Source organism: Oryctolagus cuniculus, chromosome 8, assembly GCF_964237555.1.
Source record: "Oryctolagus cuniculus chromosome 8, mOryCun1.1, whole genome shotgun sequence".
Classification (NCBI taxonomy): domain Eukaryota; kingdom Metazoa; phylum Chordata; class Mammalia; order Lagomorpha; family Leporidae; genus Oryctolagus; species Oryctolagus cuniculus.
The window spans coordinates 8,555,262-8,574,398 of NC_091439.1; the positions used below are offsets into that span (position 1 = coordinate 8,555,262).

The 19,137-nt window shown below is 41.1% G+C and overlaps 1 protein-coding gene across 15 annotated transcripts in view; it reads right to left on the minus strand.

The window, feature by feature from the left end:
- Positions 1 to 18,436, minus strand: part of GUCY1A1 (guanylate cyclase 1 soluble subunit alpha 1) — a 62,713-nt gene extending 44,277 nt beyond the window's left edge. For 2 of the 15 annotated variants that reach the window (XM_070047360.1, XM_051819918.2), the window contains exons 1-2: positions 18,296 to 18,436; positions 17,876 to 17,950 (exon numbers count right to left, since the gene is read on the minus strand). The gene's annotated coding sequence lies outside the window, so the exon portion shown is untranslated. Of the gene's footprint in view, positions 1 to 16,491; positions 16,651 to 17,305; positions 17,631 to 17,812; positions 17,951 to 18,063; positions 18,210 to 18,295 lie in introns of those variants that run through there. The other 13 variants (XM_070047362.1, XM_070047359.1, XM_070047361.1 and 10 more) reach the window with 10 other exon arrangements.
- Positions 18,437 to 19,137: the final 701 nt, after the last annotated feature.

A 19,137-nucleotide genomic window follows, 5' to 3' on the forward strand; every position in this document is an offset into this window, starting at 1 on the left:
ATATATTTGGATACTTGCAAAGAACATGTTGAAAGAGTATAAATCTTTTCCCACTAAGTGGAAACCACAGCCTAATCTTTTAATGCTTTCTGCCCTCTAATTGATTCAAAACAAAGAGAGCTAAGATATCTTCTTGTTCACAGTAAACCTCAAGCAATTCTTATTCTTATTTCACTATCTCTTACATAAAAGTCCACATTAAAAAAACAGGCATTTACGTAACAAAACTTTAGAACTGGGATGGATGTTAGTGATTATTTACTGCAATTCCTTCCACTTGCAGATGACAGGACAAAAATCCAGATTTTAGTGACTTGGCCCAAATCTCAAAGTTCATGAGGTGTAGAAATGAGAAGGAAATCTGGGAAGTGTGACTACCAGCCCAAGGCTCAGCCCAGGAAGTCATGATCACCTTCTCAACTGAAATACGGAGAAGCTCTCTCCTCCTTTTGTGGACTCTTAGCCACGGCCCCATTTTGAGAAAAACTCAGCACTTAGTGCGTTTAATTTCGGTTCCATACTCAGCAATCTTCTGAGTGTTATAAATGCATTCCAGGGCATTTCATCTGCACACCACGCTAATATTAGCACACACTACAAACTTTGCTTTGGTTGTCTATAGATCCTAAAGCCTCTCCCTAGACTCTTTCACAATTTCTCATCACACTTTGCACCTTCTCCAAAAGTTATCTTTAGAAACTTTTCAATTCGTTAAACACATTTTCTAAATAACCGTACTCATTATCCTCACTTTTCCATTTATGGAAAATTAGATATGTTTCCAGCTTCAAACTGACCAGTAAAATGTAGATCATACTTTATCCAATGCTGGACTGCCAGCAAGTTACTGTCTGCTAAATTAAAAGACAGGCTACAAGTAGTCTGGTATGAACATGGAAGGGGTCAGGTAGCCCTAAATTATTATCAAATTGAACAATCTCTTCCTTTTATTGTCCCTAGATCTTTACAAGTGAAGACACAAATATATATATGTATATATATATTTATATATATAAATATGTAACATAAAACTTGAGCTGAATTTTTCAAGTTTTCCTTTTCTGCTTAAATATTATTAGTAGTTTCAATTTTTTACTCTTTGACATGGTGCAGTCTCAACATACAAACAGGTTTATGAATTTCACTAAGGTCTGATTTACCAGAAAGATCAACAATGCTTGTGTAATTCTTTATCCTTATTGTTCAATTCACTGTGAGGTCATATAACTGAAAATCCATACATTCATCCTAGAGCTCCTCACCTTATAAGAATTATTTAGCACAATATCATGCATGACTGGGCATTCAATGAAAGCAACAAACATCAATAAGATATACTAATATTAGGTTATTAATTATAGTAATATATAGAAAAAATATAGGCAAGGGAAACTATAAAATCCAATAAAAGTGAAGATAAATTGAAGTCTACAAAAATTGTATTCCTTGGAAACAGGTTTTAAAATGAGTTGTTACTAAATTCAGTTAGAATTCAACTAAAATTTATTGAGCTTCTAAAAAGGATAAAACTATCATGTTACTATTCTTAGGAGCCTAATGAGGAATTTATACCCACATCCACACTGAATTTTCTTAAATAATCATAGTAAAAGTGGTAGAGATGGGGTATTAACAATATTCATAAGAAATATCACTTTCAGGCAGTGGCAACTAATGGATGATCCGGAAAGCCTTGGAATGTAAAGAAGTTGAGCTTAATTTTGAGAATGAACATCATGGCTATGGCAAAATGGCTGGTCATGGAGACAGCCTGAGTGAATATGAGAAGCATGGGAAGCTGTGGCAGAGACAGGAAATGGTGTTTGCTAGAGATACTATGAAATTAAGTTGGCATGATGTGGCAACTCACTAGAGCTGAGCAACACGATGACAATAACCGAGGTTTTACTTAGAATGATAGCGGTGTTGCTAATAGAAAGAGGAAACAGAAGTAGAACAGTGGACCTGAAATAATGCTGAATTTTATTTTTTTATACATGGGTATTTAACTGATAACAGGGCCTCTAAGTAGAGATAGAGTTGAAAACTGTAGTCTTTAATGTAGGAGCAGATAACAGGCTAGAAATGTGAATTTGTATCCCTACCTCCCCTACTCACACGCAGAGGAAGCCATTAGGGTCAGGAGTTAATTCCAGTTCTTCAAGATCAAAAGACTACATGCAGAGAATAAAGATGGCCAAATTTAGTACTCATATTTAAAGATGGGAGAAGGATGCTATGGTTAAAACAGAGAAGCAGCAATTGGCACAGAATGGTGAGGATAACTCAAAAGTGGGTAAATGTTCAAGAAGAGGTGTAAATTGCAAGAGGGCAAAGAAGATAGATCATTCGATTATACATGAGAAAGATATTTACAACTTTTAAGAGATTTCAATAGTAGTAGTGAAACAAAAGTGAAAAGGAGTAAGTCGCCATGAGGAAACGCTCTATATAATTGAGTACAGATTACAGGAAGATCAATAATTAGGACAGGTTTTTGGCACAGTGGTTAAGACACTCAGAATGCTTGCATCCAGTATCAGAGTGCCTAGGTTTGACTTCTGGCACTGCTTCTCAATCCAACATCTTGCCAGTGTGCACCCTGTGGTACAGTAGTACAGCTCAATTACTTGAGTCCCTACCACCCACACAGGAAACATGGAAGGAGTTCTGGGTTTCTAGCTTTGGCCTGCTCCAACCCTGCCTGTTGAAGGCCTCTGAGGAGTAAGCCCGCGGAATGCAGCTCTTTGCCTGTCTGTCTCTGACTTTCCTTTTCACATAAATAAAAATAAATAAATAATGAAACTTTTTACTTAAGAGTAAAAGCCAAAAATTAACAAGCAGCATGTCTGAAAGACAGGAATATCTTTCCATCATCTATATTAGAGTTTTCTGCCAATTAAAATACTAGACAATTACAAAGTTAACTCAAAGTCAATGTGTATCCTTTATGTCCAGTTAAGTTGAAGAAAATCCCAAGAGACCTTTATCACAACTCTAATAATGACAATAAGCAACATAAATCATAGTTTTTAAAAAATCCATCAGAAAGTGTGCTATGAAAAGCTACAATGAAAGTGACAATGGGAAAGATTGAACACTTTCCTTCCATTATCAGAAGTAAAGCAAGGGTGCCAGCGCTCACCACTTCCAATCAATGTTCTACTGAAGTTAGGTCCTAGAAGTGGGAATAAGTTAAGAAAAAGAAACAAGTAATAAAAACATTGACTATCTGTTATGTACACATATAATTATTCCTGTAGGATTCCCAAGAGACTTGCAAAATAACAATTAGACGTAAGAAGGTAAACTTAGCAAGGCTTCAGGATGCAAGGCTAATATACAAAAGCCCTCTATAATACCTAAACTAACAGTTAACATTGGAAAATTATTAATTAAAAAAAAAAAACACTTACATGGCCAGTAGTGTGGCATAGTAGGTAAGGCTATGCCGACATCCCATGTAGGCTCTGGTTCCCATCCCGGCCCCTCCACTTCCTAACCAGTCCCTGCTAATGACCTAGGAAAAGCAGTTGATGATGGTCTCAGTGCTTGGGCCCCTGCCATGCACATGGGAGATGTGGAAGAAGCTCCTGGCTCCTGGCTTTAGCCTGGCCTAGCCCTGACTATTGTGGCCATATGGGGAATAAACCAGCAGATGCAAGATCTTTCTCCTTCTCCATGTCTCTCCCTCTCTCGGTAACTCTGATTTTCAAAATAAACAAAATAGGGTCCGGAAATGTGGCATAGTCAGTAAAGCTGCCGCCTGCAGTGCCAGCATCCCATATGGGTGCTGGTTCAAGACCAGGCTGCTTCACTTCTGACCCAGCTCTCTGCTGTGGCCTGGGAAAGCAGTAGAAGATGTCCCAAGTCCTTGGGCTCCTGCACCCATGTGTGAGACCCAGAAGAAGCTCCTGGCTCTTAGCTTCAGATCAGCACAGCTCCAGCTATTGCGGCCAATTGGGGAGTGAACCAGCGGATGGAAAATTCTCTCTCTCTCTCTTTCTCTGCTTCTCTGTAACTCTGCCTTTCAAATAAATAAATAAATCCTTAAAAAATAAACCATATATATATAAATAAATAAACTATATATATATATATATATATCAAATGGACCCTGCCTGGCCCCCAGGAACTGGTTCCACCACTAATTCAATGTAGGACATTTGATACAAGTTACTTATCCACTCTAAGCCTTCCATTCCCCATCTGTAAAACTGAGATAAAGATATAACAATTCTCAAGGGTTTTGACCAGGGTCATAGAGTTCCATGAGTGCTTGGGACACAGTATATGCTTAATAAATCTTAACAATTATTACTTAGACTTGACCTGAGACCCTTTCAGGTGATCTGCAAGGTCAAAACTATTTTCATGAGAAGATTCTGATAATATGTGCCTTTTTCACTTTCATTATTTCATGGAGCACAGTGAAGTCTGCCAGAGGCTACATGACATACGGTGATGTAATCATTCTAATGGAATTTATCTTTGTTATGTTGAGGCCATAAATGCAGGTTTCCAGAGGTTAATGCAATTTATCAGGGCTTCTATTTTGTTCTTTCCAACTATCACCACACTTACTATAATCTCTGCAATCTTATTGTTACCTAACAAATAAGTATTTTAAAATCCTGAACTTTTTCCTGTGCTTACACGTAAATACAAGCAGTAATTACACTTTGTTATTTTGCTTTGCAGTCCTATGAAATTATTTTAACTTTTCTAAATTTAAAAATTTTAGTTGACTTATTATTTTACAAATTAACATCTATTCTAATTCATTGGAAAATCTATTTCTACTTTTCTTACATTTAAGGATAGATTTTTGGCTCAAAAATAAAATTTTAGAGTATTTTCTGAACCCATAGTTGTCCCATCAAAATATTTTCACAATACTTACAATGTCCTGATGAAATCAGCAGAGATAGTAATGAATGTGAATTTCTGACACCATGTAATAAAGTGTGTCACCATCTGGAACATCTGTACATTTAGTGGACAGATATTTTCCACATAGCTGTGATTGACTTGATCGTGTTGTAGCAAATCATGCATGGATAAAGAAAGAGTCAATTCAAAGAACATGACAGAACAATGGATCTGGGACCAATATTGTAGCATGGCGGGTGAGGCCACTACTTGCAATACCAGCATTCCATATGAACACCGATTCAAGTCCCAGCTGCTCTACTTCCAATCTAGCACCCTAATGCACCTGGGAAAACAACAGAGGGTGGTCCAAGTGCTTAGGGTCCTACCACTCAGGTGAGAGACCTAGATGGAGTTCCTGGTTCCTGGCTTCCAGTTCTAAGGCCTCGCCCAGACTTGGCCACTGCAGCCATTTGGGGGATGAACAAACAAGTGGAAGAACTCTCTCTCTCTCCCTCTTTCCCTCGCTTTCTCTCACTCTCTCCTCTCTCTCCCTCTGTCTCTGTAACACTGTCTTTCAAATAAACAACTAAATCTTAAAACACACACACACACCAAGCACAGAGAACAACAATATCAGTAGGTACATCCCATATTCCAATTTAACCTTTAAGACGCTATCTCGGCCGGCGCAGAAGCTCTCTAGGCTAATCCTCCGCCTTGCGGCACCAGCACACCGGGTTCTAGTCCCGGTCGGGGCGCCAGATTCTGTCCCGGTTGCCCCTCTATCAGGCCAGCTCTCTGCTGTGGCCAGGGAGTGCAGTGGAGGATGGCCCAAGTGCTTGGGCCCTGCACCCCATGGGAGACCAGGAGAAGTACCTGGCTCCTGCCATCGGATCAGCGCGGTGTGCCGGCCGCAGCGTGCCAGCCGCGGCGGCCATTGGAGGGTGAACCAAAGGCAAAAGGAAGACCTTTCTCTCTAACTGTCCACTCTGCCCGTCAAAAAATTAAAAAAAAAAAAAAAGCATGTCATTTAAAAAAAAAGACGCTATGTCTTCTCAATTTTGGTGTTACATCAAAGAAGATCTATAATTATTTGATCATATACACTATAATATCACTCCTCCCTTTCAACTGTGGATCAGTTCAAGCTTGAATTTTTTTCACATACATCCAACAAAACAGGTTGAATCTGTTCAATATTTAAAACATAAATTGCTTTTTATTTCAAACAACCACATAATGATTGTGCGTCCTTTTACCAAATGCATAGTTACTTCCTACAAATTGATTAGGCTCTAAATTTATCTCACTAATCATTTAAGTAATGTTATCTAGCTCTTTCATATAAATGTCAACTACTAGAGCATCCTTCTAATATTGAACAAGGCTGATTCTTTCCTTTTTAAAGCTTATATTATTCTCTGGACTCCAGAGCAATTTTATTTATTTATTTTTTTACTGAGCAATTATTTACACTGATAGTGTAAAAAATCAAAACAAAAGACAATCGTACTGTGTATTAAATAGACTATGACAACAGCCGGCTACTGCTTTCCACTATGCACTGAAACAGAACCCATGTTACGATAATTACATCAAGCTGATTTTACTCCGGTTCAATATACATAAATGACCACGGGCATAACACACTGATGAGGAAAATGTGCCAGCCATCCCAGTAATGAAGTGACAACAAAAGTGTGAAGAAACAGCTCTCCTGCTTCCTTTGGGTTTCCTCCTTTTTGAGCACCATGTTGCAGCCCGAAGTAACCTACATGGGTCTCCGTCTCTTATCTGTGCTCCACACGCTGGGCCTTTGAGTTTCTTTTTTCTCTTAACTTTAAAAGTCTATGTCCAGGAGCTGGCACTGTGGCATAGTGGGCTAAGCCTCCACCTGCAGCACCAGCATCCCATAAGGGCACCAATTGGAGTCCCAGCTACTCCACTTCCGATCCAGCTCTTTGCTATGGCCTGGGAAAGCAATGGAAGATGGCTCAAGAGCTATTGGGCTCCTGGCTTTGGATTGGCTTTGGATGTCCAGCCATTGAGTCCATTTGGAGAGTAAGCCAGCAGATGAAAAACCTCTCTCTCTGTCTCTCCCTCAGTTTGTCTGTGACTCTGCCTCCCAAATACATAAACAAATTTTTTAAAAAATAAGTAAAATAAAGTCTAGGTCCAAATCTCATTTTCTGGATTGAAAGCAGAAGACAGCATAATACATGTAACATTTGCCTTTGGCCAAAGCAAGGTTGTGCTGCTCCTCTGGGTAAAACAGTCACCCAAAGGACTCTTAGAGGCATGATCCAAGAGTGTATCATCCCAAAGAAGTGCTGGATCGCAGAGCAGGGCAAGCAAGAGTAAAACTGTGCTGTGACGCTGGCCTTGTGATACCTCTCATATATATGACCTTTTCCCTTGTTGCCAAGCCTGCAGATAAGCTATAGGTAGTAACCAGCAAAAGTCATGAAAAGCTCCTAGCTTCAAAGCAAGGGGAGAAAATAGAGGAGAAAGGCAAAGACTTCAGTTAGAATAATTTGTTGTGGCCGGTGCTGTGGCCTATCGGGTAAAGCCACCGGCTGCAGTGCTAGCATCCCAATATGGATGCCAGTTTGAGTGCAGGCTACTCCATTTCTGATTCAGCTCTCTGCTGTGGCCTGGGAAAGTAGTAGAAGATGGCCCAAGTGCTTGGGCCCCTGCACCTGCCTGGGAGGCCCAGAGGAAGCGCCTGGCTTTGGATCGGCGCAGCTCTGACCATTGCAGCCAATTGGAGAGTGAACCAGCGAATGGAAGACCTTTCTCTCTGCCTCTCCTTCTCTCAGTTTAACTCTGCCTTTCAAATAAATACATAAATCTTTTTTAAAAAAAGAATAATTTGTTGTCCAACCAAAGTACAAACTCTTATCAAAAACTATCATGATGTTTTTTTAGTGTAAGATGACACAATAAGAGCTTAAGAATTACTCTGAATGGAAATAAGAGAGGGAGGAGTTACACAGTTCAGTTCAGCATGTGATTCCATGGACTTACCCCTAAGGGTAAAGCTAAAAACTTGCCATGAGACTCCAAATCCCATTAAGTTGGGTGGTACTAATGCCATCTTACGTGTTTAAGTGATCATAATAAGTGTGTAACTGATCATATAGATAGGAATAAGCTTCAAAGAGATCACATAAATAAGACCAAGTGTCTGCTAATGACAATAGATAGAATTAAAAAGAAGACAATGTTCCAACATGGGAAACAGGCCACACAGCAGACTCAGAATGACAAACACACTATACAGCACTATGGCCTCAGATCAGCCCTTAAGGCATTTGGATCTGGCTGAAAAGCCCATGAGAGCATTTCAGGCATGGAAAGCCAAGACACTGTGGCAAAAAATGACCTACATGAAGGATCTCTGTGAGTGAAATCCAGTGAAAATAAGGGGCTATCAAAGAAGGAAGTATTTTTTCTGAAGGAGGAGAGAACTTCCACTTTGCTTACAGCCTTGTCTAAATACTGACGGAGTCTGTGGACTCAAAAGGCTTCCATAGCCCTGGAAGCTCATGACAAGAGCCTTGGATGATCACTGACGTCATAAATAAGAGTGTCAATTGTTAAATCAACAACGGGAGTCACTGCGCACTTATTCCCCATGTAGGACCTTTATCCTTAATGTGTTGTACTACGAGAATTAATGGTAAACTAGTATTCAAACAGTACTTAATACTTTGTGTGTCTATGTGGTTGTAAACTGTTGAAATCTTTACTTAGTATAAAGTTGGTCTTCTGTATATAAAGATAATTAAAAATGAATTTTAATGAAGAACTGAATGGGAGAGGGAGTAGGAGGTAGGATAGTAGTGGGGGTGGGAGAGTGGGTGTCGGGGGGAAGAACTGCTATATTCCTAAAGCTGTATCTATGAAATTTATATTTATTAAATAAAAGCTTTCTAAAAGAAATAATTACTCTGAACCAGTCTCCAGAGAAAGACTCAGACGTAAATGCTGTGGCATATTAAACTGTTACTTAGGGTAGCAGTGGACAAAAAGGAATGTTATTTACAATCAGTTACTTAAAATATTGTAAGACATGAAAAGCTAGATTCTGCCCAGTTTTCATTGGGAAGCCCGTGTTCTGCTAATCACCTTTACAAACAGCATGAATGCAGTGTAAGAATATCTTGTTTAAATCTTGACATCTCAAGTACTGTAGATTTTATTGTGCTTATCCAAATCCCCTTCCATACCACATTTATAACACTAAATACTTTAGACACAATACTATCTTTTAAATCACTATATTCAAAACTATGTAATCTAAAAAGTCTTATTAAACAAACAGAATGCTGAAAATTCTTGTCCTAACTTTCATTAACTTAATATAGTCATCTTCTTTTATCCATGCAGACACATTCCAAGACACTCCACAGACTCTTAAAACCACACTTAGCACCAAACCCTATACATACTGTGTTTTTTTCCTAATACATACATACCTATGATAAAGTTTAATTTAGAAATTAGACCGAGTAAGAAATTAACAATAACTACAAATAAAATAAGACAATTATAATGATGTGCTTTTACAGAAGTTATTAACATCTATTTCTGGAATTTCCCATATAATATTTTCAAAACACAACTATGTGGAAGTGAAACCCTGGAAAACAAAATAATGGATAAAGAGGAACTCATGTAACATTAACCACATGTCACTTAACCATGTCTGATAGAGTCTATCTAAGGTTACAAAAGGATTGGCAATTGCGAACAGCAGGCCCCTAAAAACTGAAGTGGAAATAGTATAGGAAATCGAACTATTAATAAAAACACCTCAAGTAAAGACACACAAAATTAAAGTCTCCCTCTCAGGGAGGTAAACACCGAATCCCATTCTCTTGACTGAATGATTGTGTACTCTCTAAATTGGTATGTCTAGCCCTAATCCTAAATGTGATCGCATAAGGAGATGGGGCCTGTGGAGAGTGCATGGGTCAGGAGGGTGGAGCCCTCATGGGTAGATCAGTGTCTTTTTTTTTTTTTTTTTTTTTTTTTGACACGCAGAGTTACTGAGAGAGACAGAGAGGTCTTCCTTCTGTTGATTCACCCCCCAAATGGTTGCTGCGGCCGGCACACTGCGCCGATCCGAAGCCAGGAGCCAGGTGCTTCCTCCTGGTCTCCCATGTGGGTGCAGGGCCCAAGCACTTGGGCCATCCTCCACTGCCCTCCTGGGCCACAGCAGAGAGCTGGACTGGAAGAGGAGCCACTGGGACAGAACCTGGCACCCCAACCTGGACTAGAACCTGGGGTGCCGGCTCCGCAGGCAGAGGATTAGCCAAGTGAGCCGCGGCGCCAGCCTAGATCAGTGTCTTTATAAATGAGACCACAGAGAAACCCTTGGTTCCTTCTGCCATGCGAGGAACTAGTGAGAAGATGACCTTCTGTCCATCTATGAAGATGCAGGCCTTTAACAGACACTGAATCTTCTGGTGCCTTTGTTTCGGATTTCCCAGCCTTCAGCAGAGTGAGAAATAAATCTCTGTTATCAATAAATCCACCAGCCTACAGTGCTTTGCTGTAGCAGCCCAAGTGGACAAAGACACAAAGAAAGGATGCCAAATAACTTCCTAGTTAAGCCTAGAAATGCGAATCAGGCTTGCAACTATTTGATTTACGAAGATCTAATTAAAAATGATACTCAAAAATTCATAATATGGTTCCACATTACCTAATAAAGCAAAGACTCAGCCTGAAATTCTAGTCTCATTGTAATCCAAGTCCCCTTAATCTTCAATCATTTTTACAAACATCGTCCATCATAATGTCATGGCTCCAAACTGTCAGTACACACATTTTTACTGAGTGCTTGAGAGCCACAAAGGACTCTCAAAAAGAATGGAGAGCTAAACAGAAATGGTTTCTGCAACTGCAGAGGATTCGTCTCATCTGCATCCAATTAGAATACAGTACTATAGGGCCGGTGCCGTGGCTCACTTGGCTAATAGTCCGCCTGCGGCTCTGGCACCCCGGGTTCTAGTCCAGGTTGGGGCGCTAGGTACTAATCCCGCTTGTCCTCTTCCAGTCCAGCTCTCTGCTGTGGCCCGGCAAGTCAGAGGAGGATGGCGCAGGTGCTAGGGTCCTGCACCCGCATGAGAGACCAGGAGGAAACACCCAGCTCCTGGCTTCGGATTGGTGCAGCGCCTGGCATAGCGGCCATTAGGGGAGTGAACCAATGGAAGGAAGACCTTTCTCTCTGTCTCTCTCTCACTGTCTGTAACTCTCTCTCTGTCTCTCTCTCTCTCACTGTCTAACTCTGCCTGGTAAAACAAACAAACAAAAAAGAATATATAATATATAATATGATAAGAAAAATGCAGGGTATTGCTAGAAGATGCAACAAAACACTCAACTTCCTCAGCACAGGGAAAGTTCCTGGGAAGTAGAGCTGCGTTTGAGAACCCAAGGACGGAGCAGTGGTGTTCTGCATGCTGACAGGCATCAAATCTGTGGCTTGCTCCAGGCTCCAGGTTGCCCTTTGTGCCTCTACATCTTGGTTTTACACACACACACACACACACACACACACACCTCTGATCCCTACAGTGCCGCTTTCCTATTGCTCTGCCTAGAACATTCTTCCCTCTGTTCTCTATATTTCATTCCTACCATCTTGTGAAGTTCACCACCCTAGTTTTGTTTTAGAATCTCTGCTAAGTGCTAGATTTTCTCTGGAAAGCCTTCCTCAATATTTACATCATTCAGACCTCTCTCTTTTTTTGGTAAATTCTATAATCCAAAAATTGTACTTTTGAAAGTTATATTTATTAAATAAAAGTTTAAAAAAATAAAAAAGTTATAAAAAACTGTTTCACAAACAATAGGATCACTGTCAAGTGCTGGCATGTATAATTTTGAGACTATTTCTTGCAGACTTTCAATTCCTTTATGTCAAGAACTGTGTTCTAAACATTGCTTATAGTTCCTCCACAAGTGTAATCTATAACAGACTTTATTGGGGAAAGCTCAAAATACTGACTGATTCTCTAGGAAGAGTGTTATAGAGCATAAAGCAGAAAACAAACACGTTTTCAAAAATTACAAAAACAAAAAGAAATATGCATTTACTTCTTGTTATGATGAAGAAATTCAAATGGAAAAAAGAGATCAGCCAAGCAGAACCATTCTCCCCTTGTTTCATCTCCATTCCTCAAGAGTATAGTATTCATACTCATAAAAGTAGGATTACATTTAAAATAACAAATGTAAGGCTTGTGATATAGAATGATGTCAAATATTCAAAATGAGTCTAAGCTCATTAATCTGGAAAAATTATACCACAAAGTACTGAAAGGGTGTGTATGTAAAATCATTAAATTATTTTTAAACTTATGATGAAGAGAAGGTTGACAAATAAAGAATCCAGACATTGCCTTAATTCTCAAAACAGAGAATGTGGGTTCCGCCAATTCCAGCCTAGAGAGCTTTACATTGACTCTAGGCACTACTCCAACAATCATGATATCCTTAAGATCATGGTATGTGAGCATTCTGACTATGAACTGCTGTTATCTATCAGCCAGAGACACATCAGAGGAATATATGATTATAGGGTTGCTTTCTTTTGTTTTAACAAGATTAATTGATTGATATCTGTTCTGCAGAAAGTAGAAATGCATTTCAGCAAGGACTCTACCCAGTCCATCATGATATACTTTTGGGTCACACCATGGATTGTAAACTCAAAAGAGAATTATTTGACTATATAACTGGTTGACTAGCCATCTAACTTATGGACCAATGTAAATCAGGAGCAAAATAAGTAGGATCATGCCAAAGGTCCCTCTCGTGCAGCATTTACACAGTTATTTGGATGAAGACATTAACTGATCCTGATCAGAACTGTTAATGCCTCCACATTGGAGAAAATGGCTAATCTGGATTATGGAATCAGAATCCAAAAAGACACTGAGCTTCTGGGACAATGGGTTAATTTAATATAACAACTAAATATATGTGGTCAAACATAAAATTAGGGAACACAAATATACCTATAGAATAATGGCAAAATACATGTAATTAAACACTAAAGTATGCATTCAAACACAAACCAGAAAGATCAAAACAGATTAGGTATCAGGTTGATTGACTACAGAAATCCAGAGGAAATAACACAGTACTGTATATCCCATTATATAAAGACAGTTCTGCATGTCCAGCTCTTGGGACTACATTTAAAAACCAAAACAAAAGTGCATCCAAAGGAGAAAACCTCTAATGAGAATAAGACTCTCAATCTAGGCCAAACCAGGATGAACTAAAAGAACTGAACATTATCTTGGAGACTCGAAGAGTTGTTACATGCATAAGTATATTGTGTAAGTTCCCTACAAGGTAAAAATAGGGATATGAATGTTATAAAAACAAGTAATTTTGTTCAGTATAAGAAAAGAGTCCCTACACTCAGAACTGGTCACATAAAGAAAGGTTTACTATAATCAAGATGAGTACTGAAAAATAATTTGCTAAAATTGACCTTAATAGCCTCTGTGAATGAAAAAGCATGATCATCTGCTAAGAATAAAGAGGGAGGGTAATCGGGTTGTGCTACAACACCTGTAAAAATTCAGAGCATGTACTATGGGGAATTTGTTATGGAATTAACCATGAAAAGATAAAATAATTTGGTAGCACCGCTGGTCACCCCTTAAAATAAAGCTGAAGGGAATCCGTTTGTAGTTGACCAAAAGACAGAGCTGTATTACTTCATTCATTAAAATCCACAATGAAAATGATGCAGATGTTAAGAAAGCTGAGAGGGGGATGCAGCAACAGATCTGAGTGTTGAAGAGTTGAAATTTCTGTATAAGATGTATGTGATAAAGACAAGAACACATTAGGAAAAGAGGGTAGCCAAGAAACAAAGGTGGGAGAGGAAAGTGTTCAGTGATTAAGTGAATGGAGTTACTGGAAGGATAGGACACTGTGGTCAGAAAGAGAATGAGATTCTCAGGTTTTTCAGGTGGGGCAGTTCTAAGAAGGCCCAGGTGTTGGTGAGTATCAAGAGGCGCCCAAAAAGGAAGTTACAAGTCAAGTGTGTGGATGCTGAGTGAAAACCTGACCAATGATGAAAGACTACGCTTAGAAACAAAGGGCTTTGTTGTTCCAGACTCTCAAGGAAGGTGAAATGTTCACAAATTCAATAAGGAAAGGATGGAAACTTATAAGGAGAAAGGGACACAAAGAACAGTAAATCTGTGGTTCCCAACAGGTTGCAAACTACATGACAGAAGAGCATGGAGGGGTCTCTGTGTGACCAAGGCTGTAATACTCTGCATTGTATTATCAAAAAAAAATTACCTATAGCATCAATGAACAAGAATCATGAACTGAATAGTAACAAAGACAACAGCATTAAGCTCACTGGTACTTTGAAAAGTTTGTGAGAAATGGAATTAAAAGATAAGTATTTCGTTGTCAAAAAATTTTGAAATCCACGCATAAGAGTTTCTTAAAAAGGTTCATGGAAAGTGCATATTATGAGAAATTATGCATGATTTCAAAATTTTTTGGGACAGTAGAAACTCATATTTTAATTCTATTTTTACACAAATTTCTCAGTACTACATAGGTATTCAAATAAGATGAAACTAACAAGGATGTCCTAAGGGAGATTTGAGTTTGGTAGGAGATACAGACATTCAAACAAGTATATTCCAATGTAATGTGGCAAAGTGAAATAGGAGATGAGGATAGGATGGATCTAGAAAAAAATTTTCAGACCTAAAATGTGGGTCGGCTTCACTTCTTCCTTTTCTCAGGGTATGCATTCCCACTGCCATTGTTTTGTGCTGACTTACTGTTAATTCTTACTCTGACGAGAGGAGCTGGCAGGTGAGTTAATTTCAGTTGGCTTCCATGTATGAAAGGGAGGATTTGTTTAAATAACAGATTATTAATGACCAGGAAGCGTGCCAGGCAGGAGAAGTTAGGGACTAAAGCAGTGACAGTCACATTTTTGTCGTCAAGGAGACCATGCCTAAGAGTCTTTCAAGTTTGATAAAGTAGAATTTCTCTCCCTCTGTGGGCTGAGTGGGAAGCTTGCCCTGGAGCCCTTCATCCGCCTATATGTGTTCATACTCTACACATCCCCCAGGCTTTAGGAGATGAAAGCGGCTGGCCTGCACTCACCGGAGAAAGAAAAAAAAAAAAATATGTGAAATAGGTAGACATCTCAAACTAGTCCAGAAAGAAAACAAAAGCAGCAGCTATGAGTCAAGACGATCAAGAAACTGCCCTAACCCCAAGTAAATCAACTGGTTCATGTGCAACTTAATTGGTTCTACAAAAGACCTAAAACTTGCCAGAAGCTCTTCTTGTATTAAATTACATTGGAGACATCCAAAACAAATTACTGCACAGGCACTTAAACTTGCAGAAACCATCTAGATGGCCTAGAAGCAAAATATGTTATAATGACTGATACTTTAGAAAGAAAAATAAATATTTTTACAAATATACAGAAAAACAATAAACAAGAATGTTGACTAACATTGCTTGTGGATTTCTAAACAGTGCCATCAAAATTGAGTATCCAACAACAAAAAAAGCAACTTTGCAGTAAATCTGATATATAGAAAGTCATTCTGAATTATCACTTCCAAAATTTCTCCCCATTAGTAATATATCTTTATCTTGGTTTATCCAAATACTGCTTTATCTTTCCATTTCCCCTTCCTTGTTGAAATTCATTCATAAGTCTAATATGACATTTATCCTTTTTTATAAAAATGTAAGTTGGGAATTACCAACTAGTCTTTTAAAAATTCTCCTTCATACACACTCATCACTTGTTAGTAAATGTAATGGAAGATTTAATTTCTATGTTATGGCTTCTGATGAATTCAAGGTTATACAATCTATAAATATATCAACAAATGGATGTTAGCTTAAGATTTCACTTTTTAAAATTTTCTGTGTAAAATATCTGTGAAATAATTATTAGCATTTGGCCACAAAGTACTTGGTTGATGTATTCACTGTAAATACAATTTAATTTCAATGTTCTCAGTAAAGTTTGAAATGAAGTGTAACATTTATTAAAACAGTTTTTCAAAATGTCTTAAAACAAGATGATCTGATAGGCAATAATGACAAGACATAAAAGTGAACATTGTAAAGTTTCCGAGGCTTCATTTTTTGTAGAGTTGTCAGATACAAGTGAAATAACTTTATATTTCCTTCCTCATTCTCTGAATGAAAAAAAAAACTATCTTAAGTGTATTATTTCACACCCTAAAATCATTTAGAAAAGAGTCTTTAAGGGATTATTTCTAATTTAGATCCTAAGGAACGCATACCTAGCCTAAGTACTTTCTATTTCAGTTTTGTAAATTTTATTTTCTACCAGATCCTACAGTATAAGAAGAAACACAAGGTGCCCACCTATTCATTACAAACTTCAACTTCCAACTACACAGACTTGTTTCCTGACACATTTAAAACCACACAAATGGGCGTATTTTTAAGAACTGCTACACTATTGTAATACCAACTCATTATTCTAGAATTTTTCCTGCTGGTCTATGCAGATTTTATGTAGAGGGCCTGTTGGTTAAGCAAAGTGTGGCTTACATGTTTTAACTCCGTGATTCTTAGTTTTCTGTTGGGCTGCTGTCCTGCCGGGTATCTGAGAACTCCAGACTCTCGCTGAACACTCAGCAACTCATCTATTTGAATACAGTTCCAGGTACCGCATAACCCGTTGAAACAGACCCACAGATGCAGCTGTTCAATAACTAAACAAAGCACAGAGAATACAGACCATCGCCGTTGCAGGAGGAAGAGCAAGTTTTGCTTTGGAATTCTAGAGAATCCTTCTCTTCCATTGTCACTGTCACTGATTTTGACATCTCATCCTAGGAGAGCACCGGAAATGCTCACTCTCAAAAAAAAAAAAAAATACACAGCCATTTAGGAAAAGCAACAGATGACTCGCACAACATGAACCAAGATGTAAAAATCTACCCTGTTTAAGAAGGGGCCAACAGGTTCACAATGCCAGGCCTAAAAATGTTCCTTACCAAGACTGGAGGGCTGATCCCAAAAAGATAAGTACCAAAATGTTAAATCACTACTGATATGAAGTTTAAATGAAAAACAAACAAACAAACAAACCCTGCCCCATTCAGATGCTAGGAGGGAGGGTTTCCCGGGTGGACCCCAAGCTGCCTTGCACCAGTCACCCTGAGTCACAGAAGCCCCTGGGTTTACTTTACAAGATGACCAGGTTTATCAGGCACAAACTGAAGGAAGAGCCCTGTGAAAACCACTGAGCAAAAAGAAGCCCTACAAAAAGCCACAGTCGCGGTCACGTGGCCAGGAGGCCCCGACTTAAGGGTCACCCTAAGACAGCTCTCAGCCCACAGGGCACCAGCACCCTGCTCACCGTCTCCCGAAGCACCGCGGTCACAAGGAAAACAGAAATGAGCGTGCAAAGCAGCCTCACGCGCGTGCACACGCACACACTCGCGCGCTCAAGTTTGCCGGCTGCTTTGTCCACGCAAGCCGGCGAGCGCTGCGATCCTCACCCACGCCACAGAGCCGGGGCGCGGCCACCAGCCCTCGCCGGCTCTCAGTTCTCTGGGTCTCTCCGCAGCTCGCACTCGCCCGCTGCCGCTCGCAAGGCCACGGCGCTGCCCGGGGCTGGCGTGGCCCGGGCGCCCCGGCCGTGGGAGAGCCGCGGCCCCGGCGCGCCCCGCACGTTCTCACGGCCCGGCCCTGCGAGCACAGCCGCCCGCGTGGAGCGGCCGAGCGCCCACCCCCTCCCCGCTCCTCCCTCGGGCGCAGCGGGTCCCCCCGGACGTCCTCCCCAGCGTGGGAACCGGCCCCGGCTTCCCAGGGTTGGGGCGCGCCGCGAGCGCACGGAGGACTTGGACGAGCTCAGGCCGCGAACCTGGGGCGAGGGGCTGCGTCTGTGCGGAGCTCCGACCCGCTTGGGCACGCCGCGACCACTTACTCGGTGCACTGCCCAGACCTCGGGGCTGCGTTGCGGGATCCGCAGCAGCTGCGGGGCACGCCTGGCGAAGCCGCACTGTGAATGCAAAAGAGAGCTGGGCGTGAGCGCGCGGGGCGGTGGGCGGGCGAGGGGCCCCGCGGGGGCACCTGTCGGTCCCTGCGCGGGCGCTCGGGCGCCCTCGTGTCTACCTGTGCTCAACAGGCTGGGTGGGCGCGACGCGCGGCGGAGAGCCGACTGCCCGCGGGGCTGGCGCTCAGTCAGTTCTTGCCTTTGTTTCGACCTCCGCCTCTCGGCGTCGCTCTCCGTAGTGACCCCCAAGGCTCTCCTAGCCCACAGCTCCCGACTTCTTGCCAGACCTCTCCTCGCCTCCTCCCTGCCCGTGCACAAGGCTGAAAACAGAAAGGAGCGGCCCAAACCCACCATGACGCGGTCACGCGCGGCCCGGGTCCCTCGGCGCTCGCCACGCTCCCCTCTCCCGCAGGTGTCCTGCGCCTGCTGGCTGCTCCCCCGGCTGCCTGGCTTTTCGTCTCGGGTCTGGCGCAGGCACAGTGGAGGAGAACTGCGTAGGAACCTGCCGGTGGACACGGCCTCTGCTCCCGGTCCCACCCCCCTGCACTCACACCCGCGCAGGGGAACTGAGTCTTGGCGTCTGCAGCCGCCCAATCGCCATCCCAGAAATTACCGTGTGGAAACGCCGGGGGGACCAGGAGTCAGAAAGGGAAAGGGAGAACAGAGGGAGGGGCTCCGGGAAAGTTTGGCCCGCTTGAAAACAAAAATAAGAGAGTATTTTTTCCACTGTGTACACTTGGATGGAAAAACTCTAGTTTTCCATAGCCAAAAACTCCAACGTTTCTGCTGAGAAGTTTAAATCTACGCTTATCTCCAAGGGTGATTTCCTTTTTTAAAAATCCTGTTTTTCAGGGTTGAAGCTAACGGACTCCTTTGCAAATGGAATTCTGTGCTGAGAGACTGTGCTGTATCTGCTGTGTTCATATTTACTTTGAGTTGCTTTGTGTTTGTGTGTGCGCGCGCACGTGTGAGTCTCAGTATTTTTTGATTAGCCCTTCCGACTTGCAAAAATCCCATCATGCTATGCCATAATTGATCATAATCCTTCTGTGATCAGTCTCCGATCCCAGGAATTCTTGAGATAAATTGTTCCTGGTTGTATCCTATACATATTTCGAAACCTACCATCTAAGCTGATCTCATTGAAGTCTTATTATTTTGTCAAAGTTTGCTCCCAGCCTTGCCTACTAGTT